This window comes from Sciurus carolinensis, chromosome 15 (genome assembly GCF_902686445.1).
Source record: "Sciurus carolinensis chromosome 15, mSciCar1.2, whole genome shotgun sequence".
In the NCBI taxonomy this organism is placed as follows: Eukaryota; Metazoa; Chordata; class Mammalia; order Rodentia; family Sciuridae; genus Sciurus; species Sciurus carolinensis.
In genome coordinates this window covers 4,825,283-4,842,799 of record NC_062227.1, presented here as the reverse complement: position 1 = coordinate 4,842,799, position 17,517 = coordinate 4,825,283, and the positions used below count along the sequence as shown (strand labels likewise).

The 17,517-nt window shown below is 40.6% G+C and overlaps 1 protein-coding gene across 18 annotated transcripts in view; it reads right to left on the bottom strand.

Moving 5' to 3' along the window:
- Positions 1 to 17,517, bottom strand: part of Aopep (aminopeptidase O (putative)) — a 316,057-nt gene that overhangs the window by 285,718 nt on the left and 12,822 nt on the right. For 17 of the 18 annotated variants that reach the window (XR_007105155.1, XR_007105156.1, XR_007105157.1 and 14 more), the window contains exon 3: positions 15,350 to 15,759. The exons of the other annotated variant lie outside the window; for it this stretch is intronic. The gene's annotated coding sequence lies outside the window, so the exon portion shown is untranslated. The remainder of the gene's footprint in view (positions 1 to 15,349; positions 15,760 to 17,517) is intronic. 18 annotated transcript variants of the gene reach the window in all.

The following is a 17,517-nucleotide window of genomic DNA, read 5'->3' as shown; positions in this document are numbered from 1 at the left end:
GCAGGCGCGATGGCAGCTGTGACCCGCCACCCAGTAACAGGCAGATTCCAAAATCTGAGGTCTTGAAAGCCGCCTCTCCCTTTCACGTACCTAGAGCAAGGAGGAACTGTTGATGGCTTTTGCTTGTTTTGTCGTGTTGTTTATTTTGTTTTCCCCTGTTATTTTTTCATACCTTTATCTAATTTTACATATTTTTTTAATTCTTGATGTTTTTCTTTTCCTCTTTCATCTTTATTTCCCTATTCTCTTCTTTCACTCTCTTTTCATTTTTCTTGTCTTCCCCCTTTTGAAATTTATTTTTAACATTTAATTTTTACTCCATGTTCTTTCTGTTAATAGATGTTGTTTTAATTGGCTTTTATTGTATATCTATATCTGATTTACTTTTTCCCCCCTTCTGAGGGACTGGGGATTGAACACAGAGGCATTCTACCACTGGGCTACTTGCCCAAACCTTACTATTTTCTATTCTGAGATAGGGACTCATTCCACTGCCTCAACCTTCAGGGAGCTGGAATTTCAAGAGTGCACCTGGATCTGGTTTGCTTTTAAATTGTTACTGGTGGTTGTTTTTCCCTCTTAAAGTAGTGCTGGGGATTTGAACAGGCTGGGTAGGTAGCTTGCGGCTGAGCCACCCCTAGCCCAGGTGAGAGAAATTTCACCTTATTTCATCCACCGCCTAGTATTGCTCAAACTTCAGAAGATGCTGCAACTAAAAGAATAGGGGTGACAAAAGCCTCTAGCTGATGACCTGGCCCCAAGAACACAAAGACTGAGGTACATCACTGGACAGTCACCCCCTTAGCAAAAACAGAGAGAAATAACATGACTGTTGAGGTCACCTCACCACAACAAAGAGCCTTAGCCCAGGTTGCTCTCATACCTTTTCAGAAAATGCATTACAGAGAAGTCTGGAGGAATAACCACAGTTGGCACACTTCATATACTCCACTGTCTACATGACACCTAAATTAACTATCAGAGGGACCTCCCGCACACTGGGTCTACAGAATTCCTCAGGTTCCAACACAACATGCAGAGTCAAGACCCACCAACTATAACCTAAGAAGCCACAGGAAACAATACGAAGACAACCTGGAATAAAACTCGACACTACACAATAAGTCAATATCCTGGTACACATCATCAGAGAAGGCCCTCACATACAAGTGGAAGAGAGATCCATCCCAACAGATGCAGAAATCTTAAGAAACACAAGAAACATGAAAATATAAGGTAACATGACTCCTCCAAATGTTCATAACTCCCTGGTACCTGAGACCAAAGATATCAAAGTAGATGAAATGACAAAGGATTCAAAGGATTATTTAAATGATCAATTAATTTTTAAAAGATACAAATAAAAAGTGGAATGAATTAAGGAAGACAATGCAGGAAGTAAAGGAGAAATTCAATAAAGAGAGATTCTGAAAAAGCAATCCTGCACATGAAAAGCTCAGTAAGTCAAACAACTCAGCTGAAATCCTCACCAATAAACTAGATCAAGCAGAAGAAAGAATATCATGACTTGAAGATAAGGTGGATGAACTGGCACATGCAGATAATAAAAAAGAAAAAAATAAGGAACTACGAACAGAACATACAATATCTCTGGGATAACAATAAAAGACCAAACATCTGAATAACAGGATAAGAAGATGGAGTCAAACTATAGGCTAATGGCATGGAAGACCTATTCATTAAAATAATAACAGAAAATTTCCCTAATCTTGAGAATGATATGGGCATTCAGGTACTGGAGTCATTTACATCTCAACTGCCCAAAGTACAAAACAAAGAAAGAATATGAAAAGCTTCAAGAAAGAAGTACCAAAACATGTACAAAGGTAAAGTCATCAGAATAACAGCAGATTTCTCAACAAACATTCAAGACAAGAAGAGCATGGACCTGAAAGAAAATAACTGCCAGCCTAGATTATTATAGCCAGCAAAGTTATCCTTTCAGAATCTAAAAGAAAAAAAAAGACTTTCCAAGATAACAATGAACTCAAAGAATTCATAACCACTAAACCAGTATTACAGACTTTACTCAAAGGAACCCTAAACCCAGATGAGTAAGCAAGATAAACACAAAAGAAACCCCATTAGAAAAGTATTTAGGCAAATGAAAAGTAGGAAAGAAATAAACATGAGCATTTTAGTAAACCATCAAACCTCTAAGATGAATAAGAGAAAAATAAGCACAGAATATTCATAATCACCAAAAGAAAAACAACGCAATGACAAAAACTAGTACATTTCTTTCAATAATATACTCTGAATGTAAATAGTCTGAATACTCCCAATGAAAATATGCAGACTAGCTGACTGGATTAAAAAAGCAGATCCAACTGTTTGCTGTCTGCAGGAAACTCACCTCATTGGAAAAGATGTACAAAGACTGAAAGTGAAATGAAGGACAGTGATATTCCAAACAAATGGCAACTAAAAGCAAGCAGGAATAGCTATACTCATATCTAACAAAATAAACTTCAGGCCAAAATCAGGAAAGATAAAGAGGGTTACTACATTTTGATAAATAGAAAGATCCATCAAGAAGATACAACCATTGTAAATATATATGCACAGAGCTTCATAGCACTCTGTATTATAAAACAAACACTATAGGACATAAAGGAAATGATAAGCCCCAATACACTTTCATTGACTGACATCAACATCCCACTTTTACCAACGGATTGACCTTCCCAACACAAGATCAGCAAAGAAATATCAGAGTTAAATTACACTACAGATCAAATGGATTTAACATTAACAGCTATTTATAGAATATTTCACTTAACAGTTACAGAACACACAACATCAACACAGGGAACATCCTTCAAAGCAACCCACATTTTAGGCCATAAAGCAAATATTAGCAAATACAAAAAACAAAACAAAACAAAAAACCTGAAATAATGTCTTGTGTTTATCAGGCCATAATGGAAGGATACTAGAAATCAACAGCAAGAGAAATTGTATAAATTACACAAACACATGGAGATAGAACAATACACTTTTGAACAAGCAGTAGGTAATTAAAAAAATTGGGGGGAGAGGTAAAATGAAACACAACCTACCAGAACTTCTGTGACATAGTGATAGCAGTTTTAAGAACATATTTAGCTATACTTTCCCATAAGAAAAAATCAGAAATTTCAAATAATCTATCAACACAGTTCAAGACCAAGAACAAGCCTAACCCCAAATCAGTAAAGGAAAAAAAATAATAAATGTCAGGAAATAAATGAAATTAAGACTAAAAGAACAATACAAAAAAATCAACGAAACAAAGAGTTAAATCTTTGAAAAGATAAAAAATTAACGGCGGGCTCTCTTCACGGGGCGATCCAAGATGGCGGCCTAGAGGGAGACTGCACCCCCGTCGCTCCAGAACCCAGGAGTTAAGAAGGGGAGGCATTGAGAGACTCGGACTGAAGTGGAGCCACGGGTGAGTCTGCCCACTGGGTAAAGCTCGGCCCGGGTGGCAGGCCCAGATAGAGGTGGCTTATCGGAGCCGGGCAGGGCAGCTAGAGTCATCCACAGGCAGTCCTGCGCACTCCGGCTGTGGGCCCCGCCCACACAGCCAGCTTCTCCAGGTTCTCGGAACGGAACTGGTCCGCTAGTGAGAGCCTGTCTGAACAGAGCAGGCTCCGAGTCCCGGAGCCGCTGCAGTGCAGTGTACTCCTGCAAAGAACCAGCAGAGAGCCTCGATCTGCAGTCAGCCTCAGGGATAAGGGCAGGGCAGCCGGAGACCTCTTCAGGCGGCTCTGCCCACTCCGGCTGCGGGCTCTCTTCACGGGGCGATCCAAGATGGCGGCCTAGAGGGAGACTGCACCCCCGGTCGCTCCACAACCCAGGAGTTAAGAAGGGGAGGCATTGAGAGACTCGGACTGAAGTGGAGCCACGGGTGAGTCTGCCCACTGGGTAAAGCTCAGCCCGGGTGGCAGGCCCAGATAGAGGTGGCTTAGCAGAGCCGGGCAGGGCAGCTTGAGTCTTCCCAAGGTAGTCTTCCACACTCCGGCAGTGGGCTCTTCCCACACGGCCAGCTGCACGGTGCAGGCCCACAGTGAGAGCATTTCCGCACAGAGCCAGTTCCAAAACGTGGAACCAGTAGGGGGCTAGGGGCAGTATTCTTCGAATGAGCTGCTTTATCAGATTCCTCCAAGACATCAGGCTACTGAAGGCTGGGAGGTGATACACTGGAAATCTACTGGGACACTATAAGCCAATAGTGGAAAACTGCAATATCTCAGGGTCCCACTGACAACTGACCATTATGAGAAAACAAGGGAAGAAAATGTCCCAAACAAACCTAGATACTACATCAATAAAACCCAATGACAGCACAGCAGAAGAAATGTCAGAAAGGGAGTTCAGAATGTACGTAATTAAAACGATCAGGGAAGCTAATGAGGAGATGAAAGAGCAAATGCAGGCATTGAAGGAGGAGATGAAAGAGCAAATGCAGGCATTAAATGATCGCACCAATCAACAGTTAAAAGACCAAATACGGGAAGCAAGAGATCATTTCAATAAAGAGTTAGAGATACTGAAAAAAAACCAAACTGAAATCCTTGAAATGAAGGAAACAATAAACCAAGTTAAAAACTCCATAGAAAGCATAACCAATAGGATAGAACACCTGGAAGACAGAACCTCAGACATTGAAGACAAAATATTTAACCTTGAAAACAAAGTGGAACAAACAGAGAAGATGGTAAGAAATCATGAACAGAATCTCCAAGAACTATGGGATATCATGAAAAGGCCAAATTTGAGAATTATTGGGATTGAGGAAGGCTTAGAGAAACAAACCAAAGGAATGAACAATCTATTCAATGAAATAATAACAGAAAATTTCCCAAATCTGAAGAACGAAATGGAAAACCAAGTACAAGAGGCTTATAGAACTCCAAACATACAAAATTACAACAGACCCACACCAAGGCACATTATTATGAAAATACCTAACATACAAAATAAAGACAGAATTTTAAAGGCCGCGAGAGAAAAGAATCAAATTACATTCAGAGGGAAACCAATAAGAATATCAGCAGATTTTTCAATCCAGACCCTAAAAGCTAGAAGGGCCTGGAACAACATATACCAAGCCCTGAAAGAAAATGGATGCCAACCAAGAATCTTATACCCAGCAAAACTTACCTTCAAATTTGACGATGAAATAAGATCCTTCCATGATAAACAAAAGCTAAAGGAATTTACAAAAAGAAAGCCAGCATTATAGAACATTCTCAGCAAAATATTCCATGAGGAAGAGATGAAAAACAACGATGCAAATCAGCAACAGGAGGCGCTAGCCTAAAGGAATAGCCAAATAAAGGAGAAACCAAATCATGTCAAAAACAAATATGAGTCAATTGACTGGGAATACAAATCATATCACAATAATAACCCTGAATGTTAATGGCCTGAATTCATCAATCAAAAGACACAGACTGGCAGATTGGATTAAAAAGAAAAATCCAACAATATGCTGCCTGCAAGAGACTCATCTCATAGAAAGAGACACCCATAGACTAAAGGTGAAAGGATGGGGAAAAACATACCATGCACACGGACACAGCAAAAAAGCTGGAGTATCCATCCTCATCTCAGATAATGTGGACTTCAAACCAAAACTAGTCAGAAGGGATAAAGAAGGACATTACATGCTGCTTAAGGGAAGCATAAATCAGCAAGACATAACAATCATAAATATCTATGCCCCGAACATTGGCTCATCCACGTACGTCAAACAAATCCTTCTCAATTCCAGAAACCAAATAGACCACAACACAATAATACTAGGCGATTTTAACACACCTCTCTCACCACTGGATAGATCGTCCAAACAAAAATTGAATAAAGAAACTATAGATCTCAACAACACAATCAGCAATTTAGACTTAACGGACATATATAGAATATACCATCCAACACAGAATGAATACACTTTCTTCTCAGCAGCACATGGATCCTTCTCTAAAATAGACCATATTTTATGCCACAAAGCTACTGTTAGTAAATACAAGAAGATAGAGATACTACCTTGTACTCTATCAGATCATAATGGATTGAAATTAGAAATAAATGACAGAATAAAAAACAGAAACTTCTCCAATACCTGGAGACTAAATAATACACTATTATATGATGAATGGATAACAGAAGACATCAGGAGGGAAATAAAAAAATTCTTAGAAGTAAACGAGAACAAAGACACATCATATCAAAATCTCTGGGACACTATGAAAGCAGTACTTAGAGGAAGATTTATTTCATGGGGTGCATTCAAAAAAGAAGTAGAAATCAACAAATAAACGAGTTAACACTACAGCTCAAAGCACTAGAAAAAGAAGAGCAGACCAATACCAAAAGTAGTAGAAGACAGGAAATAGTTAAAATCAGAGCCGAAATCAACGAAATCGAAACAAAAGAAACAATCGGAAAAATTAATAAAATAAATAGTTGGTTCTTTGAAAAAATAAATAAAATTGATAAACCCTTAGCCACACTAACAAAGAGAAAGAGGGAGAAAACTCAAATTACTAAAATTCGGAATGAACAAGGAAACATCACAACAGACACGAGTGAAATACAAAACATAATTAGAAGCTATTTCGAAAATCTATACTCCAACAAAACAGAAAACCTTGAAGACATAAACAAATTTCTAGAGACATATGAACTACCTAAACTGAACGAGGAGGACATACACAACTTAAATAAACCAATTTCAAGCAATGAAATAGAAGAGGTCATCAAAAGTCTACCAACAAAGAAAAGTCCAGGACCAGATGGGTTCTCAGCCGAGTTCTACAAAACCTTTAAAGAAGAGCTCATTCCAATACTTCACAAACTATTCCATGAAATAGAAGAGGAGGGAACCCTACCAAACTCGTTCTATGAAGCCAATATCACCCTGATACCTAAACCAGACAGAGACACATCGAGGAAAGAAAATTTCAGACCAATATCCTTAATGAACATCGATGCAAAAATTCTCAACAAAATTTTAGCAAATCGCATACAAATATATATTAAAAAGATAGTGTACCACGATCAAGTGGGTTTTATCCCAGGGATGCAAGGTTGGTTCAACATTCGGAAATCAATAAATGTCATTCACCATATCAACAGACTTAAAGTTAAGAATCACATGATTATTTCAATAGATGCAGAAAAAGCATTTGATAAAATACAGCATCCCTTCATGCTCAAAACACTAGAAAAAATTGGGGTAATGGGAACATTCCTAAACATTATAAAGGCCATCTACGCTAAGCCCATGGCTAATATCATTCTAAATGGTGAAAAACTGAAAGCGTTCCCCCTAAAAACTGGAACAAGGCAGGGATGCCCTCTTTCACCGCTTCTATTCAACATCGTCCTTGAGACTCTAGCCAGAGCAATCAGACAAACCAAAGAAATTAAAGGGATACGAATAGGAAAAGAAGAACTCAAACTATCCCTGTTCGCTGATGACATGATTATATATTTAGAGGAACCTGGAAATTCCACCAGAAAACTTTTAGAACTCATAAGTGAATTCAGTAAAGTAGCAGGTTACAAGATCAATGCTCATAAATCCAATGCATTTTTATACATAAGTGATGAATCTTCAGAAAGAGAAATTAGGAAAACTACCCCATTCACAATAGCATCGAAGAAAATAAAATACTTGGGAATCAATCTCACAAAAGAGGTGAAAGACCTCTACAATGAGAACTACAGAACACTAAAGAAAGAAATTCAAGAAAACCTTAGAAGATGAAAAGATCTCCCATGTTCCTGGATAGGCAGAATTAATATCGTCAAAATGGCTATACTACCTAAAGTTCTATACAGATTCAATGCAATTCCAATTAAAATCCCAATGATGTACCTCGCAGAAATAGAGCAAGCAATTATGAAATTCATCTGGAAGAATAAAAAACCTAGAATAGCTAAAGCAATCCTCAGTAGCAAGAGCGAAGCAGGGGGTATTGCAATACCAGATCTTCAACTCTACTACAAAGCAATAGTAACAAAAACGGCATGGTATTGGTACCAAAATAGACAGGTATATCAATGGTACAGAATAGAGGACATGGACACAAACCCAAATAAATACAATTTTCTCATACTAGACAAAGGTTCCAACAATATGCAATGGAGAAAAGATAGCCTCTTCAACAAATGGTGCTGGGAAAACTGGAAAACTATATGCAATAGAATGAAACTAAACCCCTATCTCTCACCCTACACAAAACTCAACTCAAAATGGATCAAGGACCTCGGAATCAGACCAGAGACCCTGCATCTTATAGAAGAAAAAGTAGGTCCAAATCTTCAACTTGTTGGCTCAGGATCAGATTTCCTTAACAGGACTCCCATAGCACAAGAAATAAAAGCAAGAATAAACAACTGGGATAGATTCAAACTAAAAAGCTTTCTGTCAGCAAAGGAAACTATCAGAAATGTGAAGAGAAAGCCTACAGAGTGGGAGAATATCTTTGCCAACCATACCTCAGATAGAGCGCTAATTTCCAGAATCTATAAAGAACTCAAAAAACTCTACACGAAGAATGCAAATAATCCAATCAACAAATGGGCTAAGGAAATGAACAGACACTTCACAGAAGAAGATGTACAAGTAATCACCAGATATATGAAAAAATGTTCAACATCCCTAGTAATAAGGGAAATGCAAATCAAAACTACCCTAAGATTTCATCTCACCCCAATTAGAATGGCGATTATCAAGAATACAAGCAACAATAGGTGTTGGCGAGGATGTGGTGAAAAAGGAACACTCATACATTGCTGGTGGGGTTGCAAATTAGTGCAACCACTCTGGAAAGCAGTGTGGAGATTCCTCAGAAAGCTTGGAATGGAAACACCATTTGACCCAGCTATCCCACTCCTTGGCCTATACCCAAAGGACTTAAAAGCAGCATACTACAGAGATACAGCCACATCAATGTTCATTGCTGCTCAATTCACCATAGCCAGATTGTGGAACCAACCTAGATGTCCTTCGGTTGATGAATGGATAAAGAAACTGTGGCATATTTATACAATGGAATATTACTCCGCAATGAAGAATGATAAAATTATGGCATTTGTAGGCAAATGGTCGAAATTGGAGAATATCATGCTAAGTGAGATAAGCCAATCTCAAAAAACTAAAGGACGAATGATCTCGCTGATAAGCGGATGAGGACATATAATGGGGGGTGGGACGGGCTAGCATTAGGTTTAGGGTTAGGTTTAGAGTTAGGCTAAGGAGAGCAGTAAGAATGAAGGAAAGAAGGACTGTGTAGAGGGAAAAGAGGGGTGGGAGGGGTGGGAGGGGTGGGAGGGGTGGGAGGGGTGGGGGGGAGGGGAAAAATATAATAAACATCATTACCCTATGTAAACGTAAAAAAAATAAATAAATAAATAAATAAAAAAATGTACAAAAAAAAAAAAAAATTAACAAACCCTTAGTCAAACTAACCAAAATAAAGACAGATAAGATCCAAATAAATAAAATTAGAGATGAAAGGGTATATTAGAATAGATATTAAAGATGAAAGGAAACTGATAAATTCAGCAAAGTAGAAAGGATATAAAATCGACATACAAAAATCAATAGCTTTCCTATAGACCACTAATGAACTTGCCCAGACAAAAGTTAAGAAAACAATCCTATTCATAATTCCCTCAAAAAACAAAAACAAACAAAAAAAAAAAATCTAGGAATAAGCCTAACCAAAGAAATGAAAGACCTCAACAATAAAAAAATTATAAAACACTGTATAACGAAATTGAGGAAGACATTATAAAATGGAAAGGAGAATCAATATTGCTAAAATGGCCATACCACTGAGAGAGATCTACAGATTCAATGCAATCCCCATCCAAATACCAATGACATTCTTCACAGAACCTAGAGAACACAATTTTAAAATTCATTTGGAAGCACAAAAGATCCCAAATTTCCAAAGCAATCCTGAGCAAAGAGAGCAATGCTAGAGCTATCACAATATTGAATTTCAAAATGTACTACTGTGTCATTTTAACAAAAACGGCCTGGGACTGGTATAAAAGTGTGTGCCACCAGACAATCCAGGTCTGGTGGCACACACCTGTAATTCGAGTAAATCGGGAGGCTAAGGCAGAAAGATTGAAAGTCCAAGGTCAGCCTGGGCAACTTCATGAGACCATGTCTTAAAAAAAAAAAAAAAAAAAAAAAAAGTTGCCGTAGCTCAGTGGGAGAGCACCTTGAGGTTCAATTCTCAGTACTTAAAAAAATAAAGACAGCTGGGTGTGGTGGCACATGCCTGTAATCCCAGCAGCTGTGGAGGCTGAGGCAGGAGGACTGAAAGTTCAAAGCCAGCCTCAGCAACTTAGCGAGGCACTAAGCAACTCAGTGAGACCCTGTCTCTAGATAAAATACAAAAAAGGGCTGGGGATGTGGCTCAGGGCTCAGTACCCTGTACCCAAAAAAAAAAAAAAAAGAAAGAAAGAAGGAAAGAAAAAGACGTGGGCTAGAATAGAATAGAGGACCAGGAATAAAATAACATACATACAATCATCTGATTCTGGATAAAGCAGCCAAAAACATACACCAGAGAAGACAGCCTCTTCAACAAATGGTGCTGGAAAAACTGGATTGCCACCTGTAGAAGACAGAAACTAGATTCCTCTCTCACACACACCATATAAAGATCAACTAAAAACGAATCAAAGACCTTAATGTAAGACCTGAAACTTTGAAAGTAGTGAAAATATAGGGGAAACACATCAAGAACAGGGCTCTAATAGCTCAGGAAATAACAGCAAGAATCAACAAATGATATCACATCAAATTAAAAAGCTTCTGCACAGTTAAGGAAACGAGAGTGAAGAGACAGCCTACAGAGTGAGGGAAATCTCTGCCAGTTATTCATTTGATAACGGATTAAGAACTAGAATGTATAAACAACTCGAAAAATCCAACACTGAAAGAAAACAATCCAATCAATCATGAGCAAAGGAGCTGAACAGGCACTTTGAGAAGTACAAGGTCAATGAGCATATCAGAAAATGCTTAAGGAAACGCAAATCCAAACTGCCTCAGTCAGAATGGCTGTGATCAAAGAAGACAAACAGTAATAAATGCTGACGTGGCTGCAGGGGAAAGGAGCCCCTGGCGCACGCTGGCGGTGCTGTCAATCAGTTCGCCTGCTTCGGAAAACAGTATGGAAGTTCCTCCAACACTAGCAACAGAGCCACCACACGATCCAGCTCTACCACCCCTGGGTATACACCCAAAGGAAATGAAGTTAGCATACAAAAGAGGTACCTACGTACCCACATTTATTTGGGCAGTATTCACAACAGCCAAATTATGCAATTAGCCTAAATGACCTTCAACAGATGAATGGATCAAGAAAATGCAGTATATGTGGAGTATTATTCAGCCATAAATAAGAACAAAATCATGTCATTTACTGGAAAATAATAGAACTAGAGATCATTGTGTCAATCTGAAAGGCAAATATTACATTTTCTCTTGTGTGGAATCTAGGACCAGGGAAGATGACAGGAATGAAAGTCAGAGGAAGACTTGGGGAGGGAGAAGGGAGCTGGGGGCGGGTGATAAGAGAATGTACCAAGGAATATGACTAAAGAATGTTATATGCATGAACAAAATTGTCACAAAGAAACCCATTATTTTGTACAATCAATATGCACTAAAATTACAATTTTTAAGAATGCATTTATGAAAAAAACCTAACAGCAGTGAAAACATCCTTAGAGATAATGTATTTAGAAGGACAAATAATTGATATTTATAGGGTTCTCACTATGTATCTGGCACTCTCCCGATCTCTAGCAAGCCTTATTACTGTTAGCAACCATTTTACAGATGAGGGAATGATGCTCAGGAATTCTACAAGTCCAAGAACACCACGATCTGAATTCAAGCAGCCAGACCCCAGAGTTCCTGCCTGCCACGCCACTGGCCTCCACTGCAGGGCACTCCTATGCTCACCACAGGCCTCCTTGTATCAATGCCACCTGGAAAACCAAACTGAGTCATCACTGACCACCGGAAAGGCAAGGGGAATCAAGGGCTGGGTTCAGCATGGCAAAGGAAGAAAAAAGTCAGGTCCAGGAGGAAGAGGTCGGCCCCAACAAGAGGCACTGCGTCTCTTTCCCCTCTGTTTGAACACTTCAGAAAGGGCTTGACAAAAATGAGAAATCGATAGCAGGTTATTTGAACAGACAGGACTTTTGAGACATTTTCCACAGGTCACAATGTTTCAAGCAGCTCAACCACTGTGCTGCATCTCTCTCATAGCTTGAGGTAACTTCTGATGAGACGGGCAGAGGGGAGTGCAAGTCCCAGCCACTGGGAGGCCGAGGCAGGTCTTGCTGTGTTGCCAGCCTGGGCAACACAGCAAGACCCCATCTCAAAAATAAACGTGTAAACAATGAATTTTTTAAAGTGTGTTTTCAAATATTAGATATAATTTTAACTAAATTTTATCAAAAGCCATTTTGTAACATATTTTTATTCTTGAATTAACCATGATGGGTATTAACTCCACTCTAAAAAAGTAATAAGAAACGTGCTTTCCCACGCTGGCTTTGGCCTTTGTTTTGCTATTCCACTTTTTCAACCAGTAGGCTATACCCTCTTCTATTTTATGACCACATGCATTTCTTATAATTATTGAAACCTGGCATCCAACCATACCTTCACCAGAAGTTTACTTTTAAACAATCACAAGGACCTACTTCTTGCCAAGTCCGGCTTGACCTCGGTCTTTGTTCTCCGTGACTTTGCGGCATCCAGCACTGCTAAGCTCCCACCATCGCCCGTGAGTCCTGGGACGCTTTACGTCTCCACTTCCTCCTACTCTCTACCTGCAGAACACTGGGTGTCCCCCAAGCTTCACTCCTGGGCCCTCTCCTCATTCTGAAGTCTTTTTCTTGCTCACACAGTGGATTCAAAACTAATCATTCTGTGGAAAGCACTCGACTCCTTCCCAGCAGCTCTGCTGGCTAAGTCCCATGGCCAAAGCCCTGCTTTTCAAACCTGTGGTGAAGAGCTAGTAGGTACTTATTCTAATGTCTTGCAATCTTATAAAACAATAAAAGCAGGAAAAGGCATACAATATACAAGTCCCCATTTTATTATGAGTTGACATAAACATAATCAGAGCAAACCATAGCATAGAAAAAAAAAATTACTACATAAAAGTTTCTAAGTGATTGCTCTTTATTTCTCACTCCCTTGCAAACCAATTACAGCGTATGGGTAGACACCTGCCGGGAGAAGACTGCCACAGGCGGCACCAGCGGCCCTCAGAAGCCCCTGTCTCCACCCCCAGACACACACCACCTCCCAGATCCGTTATGCAGCCACTTCCCACCGACCCACGTGTTTCTGCCTCTCTTCTTTGTAACTCTACCCAATTATCAACTTCTAAATTCTGACCCTTCAAATTCTCTTTTATCCAACCCATCTCCACAGAGTGCCTCAACTATGATCCAGAAACTCACCTGCTTAAACTATTATGAGTCTCCTGTGTAGTGAGCGACCATGCTAGTTAAAATTTTGTTTTGTTTTGTTCTGTCTTTTGGTACCAGGGATTGAACCCAGGGGTTCTTAACCACTGAGCCACATTCCCAGGCCTTTTTATGTTTTATTTTGAGACAGGGTCCCGCTAAGTTGCTTAGGGTCTCACTAAACTGTGGCTATTTTAGGGCTGGGGGATGCAGAAGCACTGGGTGTAAAGCATGGAAAGCTATGAGGCAAACCCATGCTTTAGGCTTCCTCACCACCCAGCAAAGCAGGGACCTTGCTGACACCCGTTCCACTGGAATTTCTCCCCACGACAACCCAGAGGAAGAAGAAAACTGCAGACAAGCTCTGAGTGGCAGAGGGCTGATGTGACATCGCCTGAGTCCTGTCCTCCACAGCAGAACCACCTCAGTTCTCTCATGAGATGGTTTCTAAAGTCTTCAAAATCCAAGTCACACACAAGTTCAAAGTCCCCAGTGAAGAGTGGTGGGCCCAAGTTTTGACTACTAAGGATTGAAATAAACTAGGACAACAGCAGATGCCAAAGGAAGGTCCCTTATTCTATGATGTGCTCTGCACACCATGGTTGGGCCAAGAAAAATAACTGCTGGATACTTTGGTAGATATAATTCAATTAATGCAGGTTTTCATAACAAAAAGAATTGGCTTCACATTTAAAGATTTATCAGACCACCCAGTGATTTTTGTTATGCCAGGATGAAATTTTACAAAACATTTTAAACCCCATTAGAAAAACTAATATAATTTATTATTGTCTATAAATATCCATGCAGCAAACAGGACCTAAATTAATAGAACTGGGTTACAGAGTTCAGTGGGGTAAAAATAAAGGGACTGGGAAAATACAGATAAAAATGTTATCTTTTCAGATATTTCCTTTGCTAGAAACGTTGAACAAAGCTACTTAATAGAAAGTATTTTTAAAATTCAGTCCTTAAAGATATGAAAATATTTCCCATACTAAAAACAAATGTTCGTCTATGAAGATACAATAGCTACTCAGGTTCTTAGAAGACTGTATTTTACTTGCAAAAGGAAATTGAAGATACAGATTCCTCAAAGCATGGTCAGAAGGGATATTAAATCCAATTCCCATTCACAACATAAATGCCCTCTAAAACACATTCAGAGTCATTCAGTGACTATTTAAAAAGCCCTAAATACATCTGATATTGTTCTAAAAATACACCAAGCAAAATCACCCAAATATCCATCAACTGATGGGCAAAATGTGGTCTGTCCACATGTTGGAATATTATTCAGCCATAAAAGGAATGAAGTACTGCCAAGCATAGTGGTGCATGCCTGTCATCCCAGCAACTGGGAAGACTGAAGCAGGAGGCTCCCAAGTTCAAAGCCAGTCTCAGCAAATTAGTAACATCTTGTTTCAAAGAGGTGGGGGCTGGAGATGTGGCTCACTAGAAAAATGAATGAACCCTGAAGACATTATGCTCAGTAAAGAACAAAGATACAAAAGCCCAAATGTTATATAATTCCATTTACATGAAGTGTCCAGAATAGGCAAAGCTGCAAGGACAGAAAGTAGATTAGTAGGTCCCAGGGACCAGGGGAAAGGGAAAGTGGGGAATGACTGCTAAGGGCACAAGATTCCTTTTGGAGTGAGGAAAATATCCTAAGAGAGTGGTGACGGGTGCACAATTCTGGGAATATACTAAATCCCACTGAACTGTGTACTCTTAAAGGGTGGATCTCGTGGTAAAGGGTGAATTCTCTCAATAAAGCTAAACAAGAGGGGAATAAAGAATGCTAACCACTTACACAATGATTTACAGTGATTTTTTTCCACAAGTGACCTACAGAAGATAGAGAATATCACTTAATTTGGAACAAAAGACGCAGTAAAAGCATATAAACAATAGCAAGGATTGTTTGAAGTTCAGTATTTCAGACTTAAAAAGAGATACACATTGCGGGTGGCGTCAGCAGGGGGCGCTGCGAGCGCCCGGTGGGTAGTGGTGACGCCTTCTGCAGCCCGCAGGCTGCAGGCGTTCAGCGTTCGCCGTGAACTTGAACGAGCGATGGCGCTGGGCTGCAAGGCAAGAGGCCTGCTGTAGGGTAGCCGAACTTGAGCCAAAGAGCTCTTCCTGGAGAGGATCCCGAAGGCCTACATTGGCAACGGAGTACTGTACTTACGGTCTTTGCAGAGAATGAGGTCGCTGACTGACAACCTGGTAAAAGAAAGAAACTCAGCATTCATAGTAGAACGGGGGTTTGGAGGAGTTATTTCATGGAACCTGAAGATACACAGAGCTTCAACACTTGGGAACTCCACTGTGAAAAATGCCAGAGTACCCATTCCAATGTCCCTAGAGAAGCTGGAGTCAGGTTCAAGGACATTTGGCTACCCTTTCTTCTTCAAACAATGGTGAGGAGACATGATATGTGACAGGGTTGGGGAACTGGATGGAACACTTTCTCCTGGGTAGCTGCAGACCTGCAGTAGGACACTTCGTCCATTCCACAGCGGAGGCTCTCTAGAGGATCTTCGAGGAAAGGACAGAACAGGAGGACTGAGTCCCAGAGGCTCTTCCTGTGGGATCAGACCTCCATTTCTTCCACTTATTTCTTCTGGGAAATGAAAACCCAAAGTTTAAATAAATAATAACAAACACTGAAAGCATAGAAATTTGGGGGGGAAAGAGAAATACATATTGCTTGGAAGGGAATTTGGAGTTAAAGAGCCACATTATGCCAGTACACAGCTCCCTCCAATGCGGTATGGCACTCCAACTTTCTAACTTACTTTGTATAGCACTTTAAAGACTATTTCAAAAACTGTTAGCCTACAGCAGCTCAGGAGGCTGAGGCAGGAAGATTTCAAGTTCAAAGCCAGCCTCAGCAACAGTGAAACGCTAAGCAACTCAGTGAGATTCTGCCTCTAAATAAACAAAATAGGGCTAAGGATGTGGTTCAGTGGTTGAGTGCCCCTGGGTTCAGTCCCCCATAAACCCCCACCCCCCAAAATTGTCAGCCTTGGATATTTGTTTAAAACAGTATTTCCCAAACTTCAGTTCCATAGGTACCTCCTTCAGTATTTCTGCCATCCTCATACTTGTGCTATTCTGTGCTATTACTGAGTATTCTTGCTACATCCACTTAACCACTGACTTACCTTTCTTTCCTTAACCTCATCTTAGGCAACAGTATGCATAAAATCAAAAGTACGCATAAAATAAATCTTTAGTAAATTTAAAATAAATTTTGAATATTTTAGTATATTTAATAGACCTATATGACACTTTAATCAACAAATCTACAACTTGAGAAATGCTTTTTAAAAAAATTGCACACCTGGTAACTTATCTATTACTTTAAAAAGTTACAGGAAAGTGAGAATGCTCAGGAAACCATCGGTGGGCACCAGCTGGGACCATTCCAGCCCCTACAGAGAGGTGCGCGCTGGTGGGGGCAACGGGACGAAGCACGTGGGAATAACAGAGGAGAGCGGGTGAAGGACAGCGTGGGCAACAGGCCTTCAGGGGCAGCCGAAAGAAGTGGGCCGCGAGCCTCCGCACACCTTCCAGAGGACGGGGCTGCGAGCCTGGCAGAGGCCGGGTGGGGAGCAGCTCTGCCGGGGCTCCCCTTCCCTCCCCCGCCCTGCCCTCCGCCGACCGCCCCCAGAGCTGCTCCACAGTCCTCCCAGCCTCCTTCAGAAGCACCGGTGCAGCGGTGGCGGCCTAGGCCTTTCTGCCAGGATATGGGCCTTCCTGACTGGGGAGGTGGCTGTGACCGGGACACCCCCAGAGGGCACACGTATTTAATTGCCCTCCTTTCTACTCCCTTTCCATACTGCAAAGCGGACTGCCACTTCTGCCGCTAAGAACCCACCCGGCAGGTCAGGTGGGAGAGCAGGGGGTCTCCTGTCCCACTCCAGCCCCTGTCCTGCACCCTGGCCTGCAGGAAGGCTGGGAACAGGGGAAGGAGAA